Here is a 19,521-nt window from a genome sequence, read left to right as displayed (position 1 = left end):
AAGAGAGCCCAAGCCCAAGCCTCAAGCCTCAAGCCTCAAGCCTCAAGCCCGAGCCCGAGCCCGATTCAGTGCACTCGCGTGTGTGGCTTTGTGTGAGTTCTCTCTCCTAACCCAAAAGCCTTTGTACCCTAAGGGCACACCCTTAATTAGTATGTGACTTTCACTTATAAACACTATTCACTAGTGTTTCCTCTCCAATATGGGAATAACGTTTTCTACTTAAACAACTATCCCACAAAGAGGTCAAGAGATCAAACCACCACAAAGTCACTCCAAACACTAACCACTTGTTTTATTGAAAAATAACTTAACATGCATTAATCAGACTTCTCTCTAGAACGGCGATATAACTCTCTCTAGCGTCTAATAGGAAGAAGAGAAAAGAAGCTAGGGTCTTGTTGTGAAATCTGTTTCTCTATATATATGATGTGGGTCACACAGTCCTGGTTATATAGAAAGTCACAGTCAGTTTCCAGAAACATAATAGGAAACCTACTGGAAAAAGAAATTCGAAACTTGCTCCAAAAGCAAAACAAGTTTAGGCAATATGGGACTATCTTCCAAGCATAAAAGTGGAGAGAACACTCAATGTTCTCCACCTCCACTTTGCTCACTCTTAAGTAGATTGAAATACAACAAAGAGATTCCAATAATCCCCCACTATTTCAAAATACTTATAGTCCCCTACTATTTTGGAATAGGATATTACAAAAGAAAGGATTTACAAAATGCCAGAGAGAAACGAAATTGCAATGCCTAAGATACTGGTGCCTTTCGAGCTTGAACCAGTCATAGGGTAACATGTCTTTTCTCACGTGAAAGCGGTAGATTTAAAAATCTTTGAACCAACTTCCCTTGTAGTGAAATAGATGACATGCACCCACACTGCTTTTTCATTATATACCAGCTCTACGGTGTTCCGCTTTTTGGCTCTGCGCTGCCTGTGTTCCATGAATGCTCTAGAGTACTTGCCCGAATACTCATAAGAATCGACCCAGTTCTACATTCACGTAGGTGGATTTCCATCAGGTGTACAGTGCAGTTTAAATACACTACCTCATTAAAATATAGGCTATGAAATCCAATAAGAGTTAAAGAACTCGTCCTTACTAACTGCAATTCTAGTTATACAATGTATACTATAGTACCATCTCGCCATAGGGTGGGACGTCTCATAAATAAATAAGACGATAGTACTGCAGGACAATGAAGTGACTTATTTTTCCCTTTGGACCTACTTCATGGGGTCTCCAATTACATAGGTAGGGTTGCCGTCAGTGTCACCCTATATATGGGCATAAGTCCCATCCCCCTCGACGTACAACCACTTGCCTCAAAAAAGTGGTGTGGCCAGACATATGGCCAAACTAAGTCCAACCTAACATAATCTCTAGCAGCTGCTTAATTAGGTTATATCAAAAACTTGTATGTATTCTTTTCCCATTACACATATTTCTTTATGTTTTAGCTATTGCAATGAGACAGTTGTAAATTATATACACATCAGGAGGCTGTTTAGAGCCAATGAGAAGATCTGCCAAGAGGTTGCTAACCTACTCAGCATCATCACATGCCTATTCTAAGGCGATTAGCTTGGATGATATCCAAGACACTCAATTTCCACCAAGGGTAAACACATAAATATTACTGGATCCAGTTTATAACACATTACCCTTCCAACAATAATGGAAATCTACTAAATATAAGTCCATAATCAATGGCTCAGCTATAGTACTTGGATAATCTGACAATATACATCCAATTTTTCTTATAAAAACAATCACTAATAGAAAAAAAGGTTTTTGTGACTGTTTTAAAATATTATTTGTGACTGTTCTATTCGAAACGGTCACAAATGACAGAAAATGACTTTTGTGACTGTTTTAAAATGTTTTTTGTTACAGTCGTTTTCGAAACGGTAACAAATGTTTTTTATAAGAAATGCCCATACATGTGTGACTAGTTTACAAAAACAGTTACATATTACCCGATTATTGTATTTCTTGGCCCGCCGCTTCAAGAGCCCACTAAATAATACTACTTAGAAACACAACCCACATTCGGTCTCCCCTTCCACGTTCCAACAGTTCCAGAAAAAAACACTCGATCTCCCACGAGTGTTCATTAGCACTTCCAAAGTTAGTTCTCGTCTCTCTCTTTTGATTTTGAACTTGTTCGTACTAAAAAAATTTCGTTTTTTGAGTTCTAAGCGATTTTTCTTTCAAGAGCAGGGGAATTTCAATCGATTTGACAGTGGAGTTTTATGCTTTTTAGTTGAACTGGTGACTTGGGTGTCTTTTAAATGATTGGATTTGGAGACAAATTGATTAGTAGTGCTTACTAGCTTGTGTTTTTGTACCAAGATCTACCCTTTTGTCTAATTCATGATTATGATCATTGGTTTATGGGAAGTAATATTGGCGAATTGAAGGAAAGAGAGGAGGTGTGTCGAGAGGGCAACTAGTTTAGTGATATGCTGATTGGCTCAGATTGGGGGTTAAACATTGAGGTGTGTTTCTACATTTTGCATGATTCAAGTTTTTTTTTATTGATCACAACTCTAAATATGACTGCTGATAATCGTATTGTGATAATTAGTGTAAATGGTTGTTTGTGGGTGGAAAAAGATAATTAACCAGAAGAAATGAAGACATCATCTCTTTTTCCATTAACATTAGTCTTTGCTAAACCAACTCATCAAGTCTTTCACCATTTTTCATGAGATAAACATCGTTTGAATCAGAATTATTCTTTAGCAAAAACAAAAAACCAGAATTATTGAATGAAGAAATGCCAGACTTTGAAGAATAGTCTTGATTGCTTCCGAGTGTGTTTTTTTTTTTTGGCTTATGGGTTTCTTTAATTTCATGTTCTGTTGCCTGGTTTTTTTATCTTTAAACGATGGAATGATTATCAGTTGCCTTAGGGATGATTAAGCAGGGGTGTGATTGTTCAACCCCAACCCCTTTTTTATTTTTTTTCTCGACACCATTCGTAATAGTGCTTATATAGAGTAGTATCCATTATTAATTCCATGTACAAATACCTTAGTCTTAAGCTATGTCTTTCTATACAAGTTCTTGTCAATCTGTGTTTTCTAAGAAGGTGCACCTCAACTGTTTCAGTCTACTTTTTTTGGTTCTTTGAAGGTATGCATTAATAAGGATTTAATATCAATGTCTTGTGATTAGCTAGTTCTTCTCTTTTAGGCAGTGTTGAAGAAACAATGCTGACAAAAATTACCTATTATAAAGGTGTTGGATTTCTCGTTGTAGGGTGTAGTATGCACAATTCATATGTATGTGTATGATGATTGTTGTCGTCTTAGTTGTCAATTATCTGTTTGCTGGTATTGGGGGTTTTGATGATTTCCTACAATTGTTTCAGCTCTTTGGAAGTATTATATATTGTCACTTATACTTAGGAATTGTATATGTGTCATATATGTTATGGGTTATGTATTTCATTGTGAAAGAGTGGATTTATGTGTTGTGCATGCTTGTAGACCTTCTATACAAGTTATTTTATATGTTGTTTGCGGATCTTTGGTCTTATATGGCATGTCATCATGGACTAATTGTCTAAACAATAGGACAGTATGCATAAGAACATTAGCACGTAGCTGAAATTTATTGCATCCCACGTTATACTCACCCACCCATCAATGTGTGTTCACTTTTATTTTTTTCTATAAACAAACCATATTAACATTTCCTTTTTTGGTGGTATTTTGAGTGTGATCATAGTTTTGTTTTGTGATTCTATCATTTGTGTGTGTAAGATGTCTTAAGTTCATGCAAATGCAATAACGGAAGCAAGGGTGTGCTTTGTTAACTAAGTGATATCATGTGTGCTTTATTAGTTGCCATATCTTTGTGTATATGGCATAAGCTTATCGCAAGGTGGTAATGGCAGGGAATCAGTAGAGTGTTTATTTGACATGCCTTCATGCAACAATTCAAGATAGTTGGGTTTAGCTTTATATTGAAGTCAAACACCGATCTAGCTGTTTTCAAAGGAGTGAAGCTTGCTTCAGGTAAGTAGAACTCTTATATGAACCTTAAACTATATTTTCATTAGAATTAAATGTGAGCTAGTTAGCTTTTTTTACGAACAAGTTTGAATGGATTACACTAGTAACACTGATTTTGACTATGTATGGTTTAGCTGTTCACACAAGGTTATGAAAAAAGTTTGAATGGATTATACTAGTAACTCCCAGTTCACACTTTAGATGATTTTGGACTCGTTTTAGAGTTAAAAGTATGGTTATACTGAACTTGAATATGGGAATGTTGGTTTATCTCTAGCTATGACTAGAATAAGTATTCCAGATGCATAAGAATTTCATGTTCTTTCTATGTGTGGATATAATTTCTTCATTATTATTCTAAATATAGTTTTAGTTAACTTACATGTTGAACACGTGTGGACTGCGTTTGGCTAGTGCTGAACAGGCTTAACCATTTGACCAAGGAATAGGCTTTGGTTATATAAAGGTACTTGATATTGGCCTTTACGATGAAAAGGTGGGAAGTACGTGGCTAAAAGGATGCTATGTTTTTATTCATAGGTTGCTAATGAACTTAAGTTTTGGTATTGTTATATTTAATTTTACTTGAATTTCAGGAAGTGGGTATACACACCCATAACATGTTAATTAGCTATTCTTCAACCATGTACTCTTTCTCTCTTCAAATCATTATACTTTCTATAGAAATTATTAATATCAATTTCTTTTAAATTTATATTTTTTGCTACTAGTTCTAGTGGATTTCAATTCTAGTTGTTTTAGAGATTCATTCTCGTTTGTCTCTCTCTAGCTCCATCATCCAATTAACAGGTAAATTTTATTTCATATCTGTTACTATGGATATTCCTATTTGTACAATTAATGTCATTTATTTCTCGGAAGTTATTGGGATCGTTGTGTTTCTTTGTGATAAATCGATGGGTTTTTTCTGCAAGAACTGAAATTGTGAAACCATTGGATGGAACGTGTTACTCTCACAGCTTATTGGATGGAACCGAGGATCTATCAACTGCAAGAATGACACCCCTTGCTTCTGACTTGGTTGAGCTGAAGATAAAACTAGAGGCCCCAGAGCTCAATGTAAGTGGATACATTTGATGCAAGTAGTTATCATCTTTTGGGTTCTTTAAAAGGCCAGTTCATGATCTATAACACCTCTAATCATATGTGCTAGTTGAAAGAACTAATAAGTATAGAACAAAAGTATGTGCAGACAATGAACTGTTTTGCATCGGGCAACTATTCTAGAAATACTTATATCGACTTCTAGCAACCATTATTTTTTTAATTCTTTTAGCATGTGCTAGTCTATTTCTAATTTTTCCTTATGTACATATGTCTAGGAAAACTTTGAGCTAAATAAGACACTTACATAGGCAGGAAAGAGTAGGGTTTGAATTCCCCCAATCCTTTATTGCAACTCACAGTGTTTTATGATATGGCATCTGAAAGTACACGTGTCTTTGGTTTCTGTACTCTGTTGATCCCAACAATTTTGTATTTGTGCTTTGTACTCAAAACATTATAACAATCATATGGGTATTTTGATATACAGATGTATTAGGTATGATTATCCATTGCCGAATATTCTTCTATGTGTTAATAGCATGGTACAAACAAATTGCTAAGTCGTTGGTTAACTTGGTAGTTGCAACATACTGTGTTCAAAGGTAAAGTCGGTCACGAATTTGTTTTTCTTGGTCCATGTAAGCAGTCTAATCTATGATGCACTATTACCTGGGTCCTTTTTAACCATTCACACTAGTAGCACTATTACTTGGCTAGGCTAGTTCACACTACACCAAAACAGGATATTAGTAACGCACACTTTTCTTAGTTCCTAACGTTTTTTAGGTGTAACTACGTTCCTAACGTTTTTTGGGCGTTAAAATTGCAAATAATGTGTTACTTTAATTTTCCCGGATTTGAGAATTAATTTGTAACATATTTTAAAAGTTTTGTTTTGACTATAAACCGTAAAGGCCAAAGTTAAGATAATAGAAAATAAAAAAAATAAAGACAAAAATTAGAATTTTGGGCGAGGGGAAAAATGGAAAGGTTGCGCTCTTCTCTTCTCCCATCTCCCATCTAAAACTAAAACCGACTAATATCTCACTCATATTTTTCCATCGCCCTCTCTCTCGCTCAACCTAGTCAACACTTCAGCCGCCACCACGCAACCGCCATCCGGTAGTTTTCCCTTCCTTCTATGGTTTGATAATCTTCATCATCTAATTATTTCTACTTTTTTTCACACTGCTAGGTGTTTAATCAACAACTAAAATTAATTTTGGTGCTAGTTGCTTCATTTATAACCAAATTAGGTATGGTTTTTATTTTGATATCTTATATTCATCAATGTAAAAATTCGATATTTTCATATATCGCATGTTCTCTATGTGTAATTCTGGTGGGTGTTGAAGTTAATGATTTAAGTGGTGATATTTTTTCTTTTCCTAGTTTCTGGATTGTTCCTTGCTTATAGATTTTTCTTAAGTCTTCACTCGTGCTCTCTCACTACTACTCATTACTATACTAAGATGCGAAATTTCCAGTATCTTCTCGTCTTGGTTCATTGTTATACTGCGATTTGCTGTAAAGGTATGATTTTTCATTTTTTTTGCGTTATGTTTTTTTAATTAACTCTAGACATTGATCCTATTACAATTATTTTCTCTTTGTGTTTACCTACTGTCTTACTTGCATAATGTTTCAATCAATTCCAAAGAATGGATGACTACAGACTTGGGAGTGTGTACAGGAAGGGGGTCTCCCATTTTATTCAATTTGCTAGACACAAAGACTATCATATGATATTGACGACGAATCTATGCTGCATGTCTTGTTTTCCGCCTTGTTGTCAGGAGAGTACAAGTGTAATATCACCATTCCTTGGAAGGTGGATGGGTCATTCCATAACCACAAGAAGTGGATTTTATGGAATAACAATTCCATGGTGAGAATCAATTGATTTAGGTCTGATTTTGCCCTCTGTAAATATTTTGGTGCTTGTAGTCTGCCCCTTGTATCTGGAAGGGTATGGTTTAACCCCAACCTCAATGTTGGTTGCTTAAAATAGGCCTGCATTTTTAAGACCTAGCCATTCCCAAGTGTGCCAGAGATCATATCTTTGGTCTGACTTGGCCATTCTTAATGGTTACAATCATCCATTGAATTTTAATTAGTGTATGGATTTGGCATGTATCAATGAACTGCCATTTTCTTTTGCTACGTATCTGCTTGCCATGTGAGATGCTAATTCATTTATTGTATACATTTTGTATATCATTTTTGCAGATGTCCATTGCCATTAATCATTTGTCTTGAGCATTGAGAACCAATTGATTTCTGATTGGTACATATGTATGCACAGCATTGACATGGCTTTTATCCATCATTTAAGTTAGATGAAGTGTCTAATTTGATTGTGTTCTTCACACTGGTAGGTACATGAAGGAATATGAGGACTAATGATGCATGACAGTCACCTTATACTATTCTTCAATTGGTTAATAACTACTTCTTGTTCTGAAAACAGATGACACAACATAAGAAGTGTAATGTTTTCCCCTTCCACCCATGGGATCCAAAGGAGGAGCAAAAACGGAGTCGTGTTATTGGTGCCACACACCATAGAAGTGCTCATCAAAATGGGAGCAGAAAAAACTGCCCAGGTTTAAGTTGGTTCACGAGTTGTCCCCTTAATTGCATGGTTAAAATGTAGGGCGCCCATAGCTTGTTCACCAAGATAATTCAGTATTTACATAATATAGTGCTAAAGTTGGGTAAGTTGGAATATATGAAATAAAAGAATACTAAACACCCCCCCCCCCCAAAAAAAATATTTAAGACGTTGAACGTATTACAATTTGTGTACGGGCAGGGGGATTCCGATTTTATTCAATTTACTAGTGACAAAGACTATCATATGATATTGACAAAATATTAACTATATACAAGTTGGTATCTATCTATGCTGCATGTCTTGTTTTCAGGATAGTACAAGTGGGATATCCCCTTGGATGGTCGATTGGTCATTCCATAGCCAAAAGAAGCGGATTTTATGGAATAACAATTTGATGGTGAGAATCAACTAATTCAGGTTTGTAAATATTCCCAAGTTTTAGTTGTTGATAACCCTCGGGTAGTTACGTTAATTTAGACTTACATTATTTTTAAGGGTTTCAGTAAAAAGGTTAAAGGCTTTCATTATTCATATCTCAAATAATATATATAATTATATACCAAGTAGTTCAATGTTATTTAATATGAGCATCAAGCACTACACCATAAGGGTGATTTTGTAATGCACTCGTTTTTCACCCTTCGGATATCTGGTTTCGATCTCTTAGTTGGATGGAAAAAATTACGAAAACGGGAGAATTTAGTAATTATGTTGTTAGCTTTACTGTTGATTCTCCTTAAAGAGATTTTTCTTATTGAATTGTAGATCTGATCTCTTTTTAAGTGTAGACGTACTTGTTGTATAGTGTTAAATATTTTATTTCTTCTTTGTATTGGACATTGGGTTTTGATTGTCATTAACCTAACATCGTATCTTGATCTTTTTAGATGACAAATTTTGCCCTTAAAGGAACATATAAACAAGATGAGCTCGATGTTGTTCAACTTCATATTATCAAGACAATTCAAGCCGGCTGAGGATAACGATGCATCTTAGCGGCTATGTTTGAATGACCAGATTATTAGCGTAACCAATTAGATTACTAGTCACTAGTCGCTAAGTATTCGATCAATATGGTCTAGTATTGTAGTGTGCACTGTTGTGTGGACGTGTGGTAGCTGCCAAAACCTTGTTTTGATATTTTAGTTCCTTGGTTTTCGTTTTTCATTTCTTTTATTTTTAACTTTTTCAGATCAAGAAATTTTCTGACCAGCAAGAAGACTTCCACCTCGGTTGGATGTCAAGCTCGTATTGCGTTTGTTTGGTTTCTTTAAGAATGTCTTTAGAACAATGAAGAAGACTAATTCGGAGTGTTTGATGTGAATGTGACTTGGCCGGTCACAATTCTTTCTTAAGCCTTGTATATTTTGTAGTACTTACTGATTACCCAAGTCTTACGTGTATTTTTGCTGCTGGAATGTTTCAATAGAGTTGGTGAATGCTATTTTAATTTTAATGGATTTCATATCAGGTGTTGCAGGTCCAATTCAATGTGAAATATCTGTTTTTTTGGCTATTGGAATGCTAGCATTTTTTTTGGAAAAAAAATATAACATTTATCACGGTTTTCCAATAACTGTAGTGAAAAATGTCTATTTTATGACGGTTCTAAATTTAATATATAACTCTTTTGCCATAACTGTCACAAAAACTATGTTTTTTTTGTGACTATTTTTTGGCATTTGTTACTGTTTTTTATGGTTTTATAACCGTTAAAAAAGATGAATGCATAACCGTTTATTTAAAACCGTCACAAATAATATGATTTGTTGTGACGGTTTTTAAGTATTTGTTATCGTTTTTTATGGTAAAGAGAGGCTAGTCTGGAACAAATATTTGTGACGGTTTTGAGAAAAAAACTAAATGACTCTCACTCCGTCACGGTTTTTTTTTAAAAAAAAAACAGTGACAAAAGACTTTTTGTTATGTTATTAACAGTGATATAAAATCTTTTTTCTTGTAGTGAATGGTTTATCAACTCAATATGCCATTAATGTAGGCAATGTCATGTCTCGCATATATGATCCATCAAGTACAATAGGCTGCCAATGATATTGACATATTTAGTATGAGAAAACACAAGTAGATTATTTTTCATAAGATGGATATTTGACAAGAAGTGTTGACACAGTCTTACTAACGTAATATCCATACTTTTCAATGAAAATATTTCTACTAAGTGCTAAAATAACATAATGAGACCAACATGAGTTTTAATTCCTATATTCACCAGTCATTCAATTCTGTAGTGCCCAAAATTTCCCTATACCATCTGACCGGTCTGGTTTAAGGTACGATGTTGGCTTCAACCATATTCAAACGCCAACATTTTGACAACTGAATATAGCAGTTACAGAAATGAGTTTAACAACATAATGAACTATTATTTCCAATGACGGTCTATTATGTATTTCAAATAGGAATTTCTTTGTCTTATACACATTCTCAATGCTAGCACTCGTGATATTAAATCATCTAAACAAAAAGAGATTAATATATATGTCTTGCTCTCTAAAGAAAGTACACATCTTTATCAACAACGGTACTTTGACATCCATACGACACCAATATGTTGTTAAATTGCTCATGCCATTTATAGTCGCTTGAATTAACTCATACAAAGATTTAACTAAATTGTATACCTTAAGCTCATCACCTTGTACTACTTGGTATTGTAGTTCCTCACAACTACTCAACTAGAGTCTTTAGAATTCTGAAAAAAAAATTCTAGTTACATAAGCAAGGTTCCAAAATAGTATAAATCTTTTCTCTGAGTGAAACCCCTTGGCTATTAATATTAGCCTTGTATTTTGCAATATAACTATCATGTTTTAGTTTTCTCTTGAAGATCCAATTCAACCTATAGATCCTTCAATAGGTAAATTAACTACCTCCCCTGAATTATTTGTGTAAATCAAGAGTCCAATTTAGAAGAGTTGTATCCTTCAAAAAGGACACTTCTCATATAGACAGACAACTTCCTTATAAGTTAATGAATCTTCCTTAAGAAACATATCAACGTCATCACCGTACCGTGAATGGTGAATGTACTCACTAATAGTCTTCCAAATTTCTTTTCTCTTCCTCTAGAAGCAAAGTTACATCATATAATATAGGAAGATATAATAGGTACTATGTATCCCTGAGTTTCATCTAATACAGGTTGAGGTCTGCCATAACCTCTAGTTTATTAAAAAAAAAAAAAAAATCTTCTAAATTTCTTGTTCAGAAATTATAGGATTCTCTTATGTAGTTCATTATGAACATTCAACCACTCTATGCCAATTTAACAGAAAACATAACCTTAAATAAAATTAAGATATAAGACATTCAATAATAGTGTGGTATCTATAAGAATGTTATCACTCATGACAACTGAAAACAAACATCACTATTATGAGTTTCACCAATGAACATCTACTAGATAGTTTTAGGTCTCAAAAATACTTCTTTTAGATTCATTCACAATAGCCTTGGCAAGACACCCCCCACATTTTAAAGCATTTTTGGATAGACCCAAAACCTTTCCATACTTTGTAGTTCAGTGTCTTTCCAATTATCTTGTGAGGTAAACTATGATAAAACAGTGTCATGCATATGGGTCATAACCCCCCACAGTTCAATGGTTACTCAACTTAATCAAACTTACATGCAAAATCCATTATACCGCTACAAACACTAAAAGAAACAACAACAATAATATGCACTCTTATGACAAGAATATATTTTACTCAAGTCTATGATTATGGATCATATTAAACATAGTTATATTATGTTAATGCTATCTATATGAAAGGAAATTCACAAATGATTCTAATGAATTTTAAATAATAGAAGAATTAGATGAAAAGGGTTTTCCCCAAGATAATATCATTATCATTCTTCTTTTCATCATTCAACATTCCAACTTACATAGTGAGACAATCCACGCACTTGTACATCACCTTGGCTATTTATTCATAGTCATAGGAGGATATTGCCTAATAAGACAATCTACAAGTGTTATATCTCCTTGTCTAAAATAGTCAGTAGAGGATATTGTCTAAGAAGACAATTAATAACCTTACATCTCCTTGACAAAATTAGGTTTAGGAGGATATTGATTGTTTCCCATATTGTTTCCTCTCGTAGACAACGATGCTCATTACTTAATAATATATGACATGGTTAATCTTCATGCCAATGTTAAATAATGCATTCATGCGAAACATGGTTAATATTATATCATAGGTTCAGGAAAAGTAAACTTTAACTGTACCCCTCAGCTCATAACAAAAGGTATACAATATTAAGCAAATCTAGCCACTAAATATGCAAAACAACTAAGGACTTCACCTCCTCTTCTTATATGAGCTCAAGTAAGATAGAATACCCTATCAACAAGACCTCAAGTACTACCATAACATCTAATGGATCAACCTATTATTGTTTTCAACTAGAAATTTTTTTACCAATAAACTATCATCAAGTTTAAAGTAAATCCACAATGATTAATATCCAAAGCAAGCATGTTACAAAACCTTAACATATGTTATATTAGATATAAGCTACAAGTTACTTAATCTAACATGTATTTTCACAACATTACAATTATAACCATCGTTTAACAACACATACACTCAATAGAGGTAAGCACTTATGCATTGAATACATTATAATTACTACCTAAGATTTGAGTGTGGTCGATATTAACTATCTTAAGGTCTCTCTTAGACCATCTACATAAATCTACATATGTACAAAGAAAATTAATATCAAACTACTTTTAGTCAAACCAATTAATATCTTAATGATAAATATGTATAATTTGTTGACTAGGTTATTAAAGAAATTTAAGCTTAGGGATTTTCCTCCTAACACAAAAACTAGCATGTAATTTAAGGCAAGAAAATCATCATATAATCAAACCAAAATAATTGCAAAGAGTGAAAGAATACAATACCTAACCGATTGAAAACCCGGATTACCATATTTTCCTATTTCCAGAAAATCAGTTCAAAAGAACTATAACACTGAACCAACTCAGGACAAATTGGGTATCAAGCCTTATACCACTGGAAAGCTCTTTGGATCAGTTATCCAACAAAAGAGGCGGATTGCAAAACCAATCTCTAAGCTGAACGTTATATCATTTCCGTAACGAGTGACACAGCTGTGAAAAAGACGAACTTTGATGTTTTTCTTAATAGAAATCTCAGATTTGACTCCCACAAATGTAGGAGAAAGGTCTACAACCATATAGGGTTTGATAAACCACAAAAGATCAATAATGATTCAATCCTGAATTGGTTTCTCTAACAAAAATGAAATTATTAGAAAATTTCTAAAGTCATAACCTAATAACACAAACAATAACTCAAAGTAAAAGACTTATCTTTTGATTGTCGTATTAAAGCATTCTCCTTTGTTCTACTACAAAAATCTTTCCTTAAGATTGTTAGAATAGTTGTATGAAAATAGCAACTAGAGTAGAACAGAAAGAATAGTAGACAAACAATGAACAACCAAGGCGTCGATAAGACTGTCCTTAAGGAAATATTTTGCCCCTTCTACTGGTGCAAAAAGGCTACAATAGCGTTTTCTCCTCACATGATTCAATGGTTATAGAAGGCTGATTTTGCACTAATCAGACTTCTCTCTAGAACGGCGATATAACTCTCTCTGGCGGCTAATAGGAAGAAAAGAAAAGAAGCTAGGGTCTTGTTGTGAGATCTGTCTCTCTGTATATATGATGTGGTTCACACAGTGCTTGTTATATAGAGAGTCATAGTCGGTTTCTAGAAACAGAATAGGAAACCTACTGGAAACAGAAATATGAAATTTGTTCCAAAAGCAAAACAAGTTTAGGCAATATGAGACTATCTTACAAGCATAAAAGTGGAGAGAACACTCAATGTTCTCCATCTCCACTTTGCTAACTCTTAAGTAGATTGAAGTACAACAAAGAGATTCCAACAGTTTTGGGAGGTAAAACCTTGCTGAGATGTTGCAGTCTGGTATGATGAGTACATCTTTCGATGTCACATTGGTTACAAGATCGAACGAGGGTGGAACAAGGTTAGTATGACGTAGCATTTCAATATGTCCATCTTTATAAGCACATCTTTATAAGCACGGAGGAAAGGAAGGAATTCATAGTCTAGTTCAGCCTTGTTATTTGCATCCATTGCAATAACAAGCAATAAAGAGGAATAGAAACGAACTTGTAGAACTGATAAGAAATGATAAGGTTATATGTTACTTGTATCTATGATATTTGTTTGTGAATGGAAATATTTCTTGTCTTCCTAATTTACACAGATAACAACTAGATCCCAGTCAAAGAAAAAGATGGCTAAAAATTGATGGATGTGAATCGTGAAATGTGAACCCATTATATTTGACAACTACACACGCCTACCTAATGTGACATAAGCAAATTTTTATGGTATCTTTTCCCAAGTTTGTAGTAATTTGTGGAGGATACAAGTGTTGTTAGTTTGTTAGAACATCTTTAGAAGAGACACTATCCTAGCATCAAACACCAAATTTTCAATAATTTGGTATTTTTTTCATCTTCAGGAGAGACACATGTTGATGAAAACACCAAAAAAATACCAAAACAAACACCAAATCGGCCAAAATTTGGTGTTTGCTTTGGTGCTGTATCAAATCTCTCTCGTGGTTTTGGCTAAACTGCGCGGTTTATCCAAAACCGCGTGCATGATATGAATAAAAATGATACCAAATTTAGGAAAACTGAACTTGAATGATATTGGAATGAAGAACTAGACTTGAATTATAATGTCGAAATATCTGATTAAGTATCTAATAAGAATGAATTGTGCAATTTTTTGAGAATGGAACTGATGCTAGGAATGAATTATACTTCGTTCATGTTACATATTCTTATACATCTCATATTACATAACATTTATTTAGCTCTCTTCTTACGCCCCTTACAACTCGATCGATGACTCTCCTCTTTCCATTTAGATGTTTCGAAGCTGCTCCTCTAAGTTCCTAACCTGATCACCAAGATCTTCTTTGTATGCACGAATGTTAACTACCTTAGCCTGAAGTTCCTCATATCCCTGATGTTGTTGCATGTACACCTATTGAATATCCTCATACGCTTTTCGAGTCTCGTCATACGCATGTTGGTATTCCTGATATGTCTGAGAATATGCCTCCTCTCTTTCTTGGCTGTAATGATACAAAGCAGTCCTCATCCCATCAAACATACAAACATTGTTCTCATATCTTTCCTGATAAACACCCTGAAAATTCAAGAAAATACAGTGTGAGTACATATTATATATATATATATATATATATATATATATATATATATATATATATATATATATATATATATATATATATATATATATAATGAAGAAGATAAATAAAACAACTAAACTCACCAGGGTATACTGATCAATCTGCGGCTCTAACTCATGGAAACGAGCATCAGGCACCTCAGGAATGGAAAGATAAGTAGCATCCCCATCAGGTCCACACACGGAAAACATTATTGGATTAGTGGCAGACACAGGAGCTGGATGATATGCATTCACAGGTTGTGGGTTGTAAATAGGCTGTGGCGGATGAGGAATACTTAGCTCATGTCTCATCCCTTCTAGGCCCACAAACTCAAAATTGCTAGCCCGACCAGCAGGGGGCAACAACGGACCCATAGAGACACAATTCCACCATCTATAATACCGATCAACAGTCTGCTCAACAACAAAAGAAGACACATCTGGCCAAGGACCACCACTGCCATGAACTTCATGAACTTGAGTTCTACTCCACGATTTAGCATCACTAACATCTGGTATGGGAGCACATGGAACTCCATAACGTCCAATCAACTATCTCCAACATCTGTCGCCACAGTACTAAACCTTACAGTCATGTGCGGCAAAAACAACTCTGTGACGTGACAAAACACAAGTATGCTGCATAACTGGATCGTCAAAGGTAGTAGACAAATGCTAATGTCTCCACTCAATAAATGACAATGATCTAATATCAATCTGAGCACGAGCCATATACACATTATTTCTAATCTGCCCCTTGTTATGAGTCAAATGAGGCCTTAACCAACTTGCAAATCTAGGGTGAGTATCAGCAATCATGTCTATGTTAGGACAAAGACAACGTCTATGAAGATTTATCTGTAAAGATTTGTTTAACACCACTATCAGTGTGGCATATACTGAGCTACCAAGGTCATAATCTCTCATATTATGCAAATCAGAAACATAAGCATAATATCCAAGTCGTACAGTAGAATGACCATTTGGAAACAGAACATTCCCAATAAAAAACATAAAAAAATTCCTAGCATATACACATCAGCACCTTCGCTCACTACCAGGTAGAACAGTCAAAGCTAGCTAACTCCGCTCGTGTATTAGGATCCAAGAGAGGTTCCATGTATGCAGTCTTAATATGAGATAACTTAATACCAAAAAAATTATAAGCATCCGCATCCAAGAGAGGAAAAATCATATGCATACTAGTAATGTTCTCATAATTTGTATTAAAAGGTATCGGTTGGCCTATACCGATACTCAACTCAGAAATTATGGTGAAGTCTAGTGGTGTGAACCCCAACTCTGCACAAGAAAAATGAAATGTATAAGTTGTATTCCATCATCTTTCTGCTAAAGCAATGACCACTACCCAATCAGCCTTCTCATAATCTACATCAACCAAAAAACCCAAAGGTGTACACAAAATACTATTTCTAATATGTATAAACTCATCCAAACTCTTAAGAACCTTCCACCACTCTCTAACACCAAGTAAAGTCAATCTAACTCGGTAGTCAATAATTTGCTGATATTATGAAAAAAATAATAATGCATATAAGATAAATAATTAATTGGTCCAACTCAACTAATTAATACATAATATTCAAAATATTTAATCAAAACTAATTAATTACATGAGAATTAGCTGCTACACTCGACACGTATTTTATATCACATGTAGAAGACACAACTTGCATATCAAGTGTTTCATCGGGATTAAATTGCCAATTGAAGTCGTTCAATTGATACTCAAGTACATAGGGATTAAATTGTCTATCAGTCGACGCGACATCCTCGGCTTTTTCTCCCCCATCGTCTTCTACTTCCTTGGCTTCTTCTACCTCTATATCATCGTCAATGTCGTTTGTGTACTGCCAATACTCATCATCATCTCCATCGAAAGGTTGAAAATGATCTATATAAAATTTCAAGAGTTTAGGTAGGTTTTGTTTTTTTTTTAAAAGGAGAGGGTTTATCAATTGAAAGAAAAGTTAAAAATGAATGAACTGCGCAGTTTTGGTTATGTATATAAAGACATAGCACGCGGTGTTTGAAACACCGCGCGGTTTTTGGAAAACTGCGTAAGCTTGGGCTTCTAAGGTGGGCTTCTGTGGCGCGATTTTGCGAAAGTTGTGTGGGCTATACAGCGCGATTTATCTAAAACCGCGTCATTTGATGTCAACTATTTGATATCGTTCATGAAATTGGTTGGTGTTTTTTTAGTTTGGTATTTGGTTTGGTTCAAATATTTAACGTTTTTTTTTGTTTCTCTTTTGAAATGCTCTTTCTGTTACCAAAAAAAACCTACTTCTGGAGTTGGTATTTTTTCTTGTTGATATACACATATACGAAATAAATTGAGAGAAGAGAGAGAAATCCATCATATCTAGAAGCATAAGAATTGTTTATACACCCATGCAATGCAATGCAATGAACATTACAGTTTTACTAAATATTCTTTCACAAGGAAAAATTACAGCCCTTGACTCTGTTTCTTGACTATCAGACTATCAATTCTATATGCAAACATGGTTTTGGAGTTGAATGTTTTGGCGAAAAGGGTGATTGATTAATTAAAAAGAATAAAAGTTACAAGAAGAAAAAATACGGACGGTATGAAGTGTCTAAGAAGGGTATCATCATCTGTATATCCTTCTCGGTACATTAGAACTTAATTGATTAGAGCTTACACTGTCAATTCAAATAATATAAAAATTAATGAACATTACAACTAGAGCAAGCGAGCTCTATCACGGTTGAAGAAATCGGCCAAGCGTTCAATAAAATCATAAGATTTCCTACAAGTAGGATTATCCAAATGAAACACATGGTCTTCCCCTTCTGTCTCAATAATCTCCACTACTCCAGTCCACCCACACTTGCTTAATCTGTCGTAATAAAGCCATCCTCTATCTCTCAATATATCTTTCCCTGCTACACAAACAAGCACTCTTGTGCATCCCAGACTAGAAAAACTGGGTCCACCGTCTCTAAGCGGGTTGATGAGAGGTTCATCGTTACTGGGAGCTGATGGGCTCACAAGAGGCCATATTCTGTCTACAAATCCCTTCTTGTGGATATCAGTTGTCTCAGACCCAATAGCTTCAGACCCCCAAAAGAAAGGATGGACTAAAACAACACCATGAATCTTCATAGAAAGACCAGTTGTAGGATCCCCCGCTAGCATAGCCATGTTATGTGCAATATTTGCTCCAGCACTATCTCCAGCTAAGAAGACCTTGTTGAAATCAACAAATTCTTTCAACCAAGTTTCAGACTCCTGTCCGCTAGAGTGAGATGCAACCCATTTCAAGGTAGCCCATGAGTCTTCATAGGCAATGGGTAAGGGATATTCTGGTGCAAGTCTATAGTCCACGGACACTGCGACAACATTAGCTTTTGAAACAAGTGAATTAAGAAAATTATGATGCCTAGGTGTGAAGGGAGATGAGTAGCAAAAAGCTCCTCCATGAATGTAAACTAAAAGTGGAAGTTTTTTATTTGTGTTGGTTGGTTTTGGGAGATAAAGTCTTGCTAAGATGTTGGAGTTTGGTATGAAGAGTACATCTTTGGACGTAACATTGGTTTGTGGATCAAAGGAGGCAGGATATATCTCAGTGTCTAGAAGCCTCTCAACATATCCATCTTTGTAGACGCGCAGGAAAGGAAGGAATTCGTAGTCTAGTTCAGCCTTGTGCGAGTCCATTGCACAAATTAAACACAGTGACGCGAACAATGGGAAACAGAACGATATTTTTCTGTATGCAATAATTTTCTTGTGAATGCATGGAATGTTATCTCAATGTGTCTTCTTATAGGTTTAAACTACATTCTATCCGTCAGTCATAGACATGAATACTAGGAATTGATGGCAATGAATGGCTTTAACAACTTAATAAATTCTAAATGACATAAATATTAAGACGTAAAAAATATTCATCAATATGTTGAGGATGTGCTGTATGCGTGTGCTTCAATAATTTGATTATTCGACTAACCTATACAGAAAGTCTATATCACTCAGATTCACAACTGAACAAGCGTCATGCGGAAAATGGTATTTTAGGCCATCTTTGTTTGGTTTGAGTCTACTTTCGTGATAGTGTACATGGAAAAAGAGGAATTCTTACCTGTAATTGATTCTCAGTAAAAAACGAAAAGAACAAATACTTGTAGCAAGAGCTCCTTTTTCTTTTTTATGTATGTGTTCCACAAAATTTTGTTAGTATATGTTCTTTGAGTTTTGTGTTTAATTGTTGAACAAGGAAATTAAGATGATTTTAAGTTCAACAACTAATAAAATGTGCCGTTTGCATGGTGTCCATAGCTTCAACCACAACCATCTCTACTTTCTAGTTGGTTGCTTTTATGATATCATTCTCAGCAGTCAACACCTTCAACAGAGTTCCTGAAATTCCTGTTTCACATTTTGTTGTGCGTCGTTCTCTTAATGTTTGTTCTAAACTATAGTCTATAATTGGTTCTACATTAATCTTCAA

At 34.7% G+C, this 19,521-nt stretch overlaps 1 long non-coding RNA gene and 1 pseudogene across 10 annotated transcripts; one reads left to right on the top strand and one right to left on the bottom strand.

The window, feature by feature from the left end:
* The first annotated feature begins 1,987 nt into the window (after positions 1-1,987).
* LOC147492314 (uncharacterized) lies at positions 1,988-9,204 on the top strand. 10 transcript variants are annotated; one of them, XR_015200374.1, is made up of 6 exons: positions 1,988-2,138; positions 2,232-2,509; positions 3,916-4,036; positions 4,765-4,843; positions 5,014-8,135; positions 8,606-9,204. It is a non-coding gene; the product is annotated as an uncharacterized LOC147492314 (long non-coding RNA). The 10 variants fall into 10 exon arrangements; XR_015200372.1 differs by lacking the exon at positions 4,765-4,843; XR_015200366.1 differs by lacking the exon at positions 4,765-4,843 and having other exon boundaries at positions 4,969-8,135.
* Positions 9,205-17,580: 8,376 nt separating this feature from the next.
* On the bottom strand, positions 17,581-18,995 carry LOC147492313 (putative carboxylesterase 2 pseudogene; annotated as a pseudogene).
* Between the last annotated feature and the right edge of the window lie 526 nt (positions 18,996-19,521).

This window comes from Coptis chinensis, chromosome 6, assembly GCF_015680905.1.
Source record: "Coptis chinensis isolate HL-2020 chromosome 6, ASM1568090v1, whole genome shotgun sequence".
NCBI classification, from domain to species: Eukaryota; Viridiplantae; Streptophyta; class Magnoliopsida; order Ranunculales; family Ranunculaceae; genus Coptis; species Coptis chinensis.
This window is presented reverse-complemented; position numbering and strand designations above follow the sequence as displayed.